A 3,150-nucleotide genomic window follows, 5' to 3' on the forward strand; every position below is an offset into this window, starting at 1 on the left:
AAAAGAAAAACCAAAGAAGCAAAAGAGGAAGAAAAGTACCTACCGTGGTTGGTTGCAGAAATTCTGAAAGAGGGAGGAGAGCCTTCGAAGCTGATCAAGAGGAAGAGGAATCTCCTAAGTGCGCCCTCTCTTCGTACTGAGGAGACCCTCTACTCTGGAGAAGAATAGGGGAAGAAGGCGATTATGAAGGAAAAGGGGAAGAAGGAGATGATCGTCGAGACAGAGGGGTGGAAGCTGGACCCGATGAAGGCAAAAAGGGGGGATGCTTATGTACAGAAAAGGGGAGGGGTGAAGACGATGCCCTAAAAGAAGCCTTTCATACTTCTTTTAAAGCTGGAAAAGAAGGAGATGTGGTTGAAGATGGGTGGTTGGAGATACAGTTGCCCGTGATTGTTGAAGATGAAGGGCTTTCGAGAATGGAGGGAAGGAGAGGTTGCACATGGGGGTTCGAGAGTGAGAGAGGGAGAAGGTGGCTGAGGGAGAAGACTCGAGAAAAAGCTCAAAAGCCCCCCCCCCCCTCAAAACCCTAATTCGACTATTTAGTTTTGCAATCGGTTTTACATTTTCCAAAAGAGGTCTTCTTGTAAAAAGATTTTTCAAAAATGGGTTTCTTTACAAGCTATTTTTTTGTAATTTTCTTTCATTATTATGATTTTTTTGTTCTTTTCTTGAATTTTTATTTTTTTGTATTTTTTGGAATGAAAATCTGAGAAAACAAAGACTAAACCCTATTTTTTTGTATTTTTCTAAGAAGAATATTTACAAAAGTATTTTCCTGAGAATTTTAGACCATTTCGGGGAAATTTCTTCAGAAGAATGGGTTTGGATCCAGGTTTTGAGAAAATGTTCGAGTTTTGATACTCGAATCAAGAAATACGATTTGATGGATCCAAACAGATGTAGGATGCACTATCCGAGCTATAAAAACTATTTTTGGTATTTTCTAAAATTTTATATTAAAATTTGGACAATGAGACTTATATTTGGATCTGGACAATGGACCCAGATCCGAAATCAATTTAAACATATAAAATGAATCTAATTTCAATAAAGCTTGAGAAATGAAATGGAATTTAGATTTAAAAATGACTCATTTGCTCAAAAAATGAATTTAGGGGCAAAAAGGGAATATTTAAAAGATTTTGAAAAATTTGGAGTGTTCACAATCGTATTTCACTATTCACCCCCCCTCTAGTGGAATTTCATTTGGTATCAGAGCAGGTTTGCTGGTTTCGACATAACAAGTCTTCCAACACATATGGCATCTACCTCTTATGCTCGTGATATTGAAGGTCAACATGCATCTCGTCCTCCTTTCTTCAACGGCTCCAACTATGGATACTGGAAGTGAAGAATGGCTATATTTCTCAAATCCATAGATTTTGCTGTATGGAAAATTGTTCAGCATTCATACACATCTCCTTCCGCAGACTATAACTTATGGTTTGATGGAGAAAAGAAAATGGCAAACTTAAATGCAAAGGCTATGAATGCCTTATATTGTGCCATCGGTCAGAATGAATTCAATAGAATATCTATATGTGAATCTGCATATGATATTTGGCATTCTTTGGAGGTTATTCATGAAGGAACCAACAAAGTGAAAGAAGCCAAAATCTCATCTCTTGTAAGAAAATATGAGTTGTTCAAAATGAACAAAGATGAACCCATCACAGAGATGTTCACCAGATTCACCAACATCACCAACTATCAAAAATCTCTGGGTGTAACCCACTCTCAGACAGAAAAGGTGAAGAAAATCTTGAGATCTCTCACAACTGATTGGGAGAAAAAGACTACTGCTATTGAAGAAGCTCAAGATTTGTCCAAACTTACCCTGGACGATTTAATAGGCAATCTTATGGCCTATGAAGTCCATATGAAGGAAAGAAGGGAAGAAGAACAACCTTTAAAGAAAACTCTAGCCTTCCCAGCCCTTTTTGAGGATGAGGACTCAGAAAAAGAAACTGAGATTGCGCTACTCACCAGAAAATTTCAGCGCTTTATGAGAAGGAACCGGCTTCCAAATAAGCACAAAGAAAGAAAAGACCCAAAAGAAGATTCTATGTGCTACCAGTGTAATAAGCCAGGTCACCTGAGACGTGACTGTCCTCTTCTTAAAAGAAAATCCAAGACTGAGGAACCAAAGAAAAGGTTCTTCAAGAAAAAGGCTCTGCATGCTCAATGGGATGATTCAGAACCATCCACCAGTGAAGAGTCAAATGATGATGAAGCAGAAACCGCCAACATGTGCTTCATGGCAGAAAGCTCTGTAAGTGAATCCCTTGATTTCTCCTTTGAAGAACTTCAAAATGCTTTTCATGAACTTTTTGAAGAATCAAGGAAAACGATTCTAAAAAATAGACATTTAAAATCTGAGAATCTAGAGCTCATTTTGAAAATTGAAAAACTCAGTATTGAAAATTCTGATTTACAAAAGAAAAATCTTCTTATTACTTCTGAAATCTCTTCTACTAGCTCCAAGACTAAAAATCTGCAAGTAGAAATTTCAGAATTAAAAAGTAAAACTGAGAACCTTATGAAAACGGTTTTCAAATTTACTAAAGGAAAAGAGAACTAGGATAAACTCCTATCCTCTCAAAAAGTGTCCTTTTACAAGAATGGTATTGGCTACTCTCATTTCAACAAGCCTTCTTGTATGAATCAAAAGACCACTTTTGTGAAAGGTTCTTCTGAACCTAAAAAGGAGTATTATAATTTTAGCTTCTTGAACTCCTCTAAGGCTGTAGACAAACCCAAATCTAAATGGATATGGGTTCCAAAGTCTAACAAAAAGGGACCCGACTGGGTACCAAAAAGAAGTTTTACTTAATGTTTTGCAGGCTCCAAACAAGAAGAATAGATGGATACTAGACAGTGGATGTTCAAAACACATGACTGGACATTCAGACCTCTTTGCTGTTCTTCATAAAAAAGAAGGAGGAACCGTCACCGTTGGAGATAACAACAAAGGTTTGATAATTGGTATTGGTAATATTGGCAATATAGATAAACCTCTTATCAAAGACGTTCTCCTGGTTAAAGGCTTAAAACATAACCTTCTAAGTATTAGTCAAATGTGTGATACAGGTTATAATGTTAGCTTTAATCATGATGCTTGTCTTATAGCAGACACCAACGAAAATATCA

The sequence above is a fragment of the Nuphar pumila genome, chromosome 14 (genome assembly GCF_984573655.1).
Source record: "Nuphar pumila chromosome 14, dmNupPumi1.hap1.1, whole genome shotgun sequence".
Lineage (NCBI taxonomy): Eukaryota > Viridiplantae > Streptophyta > Magnoliopsida > Nymphaeales > Nymphaeaceae > Nuphar > Nuphar pumila.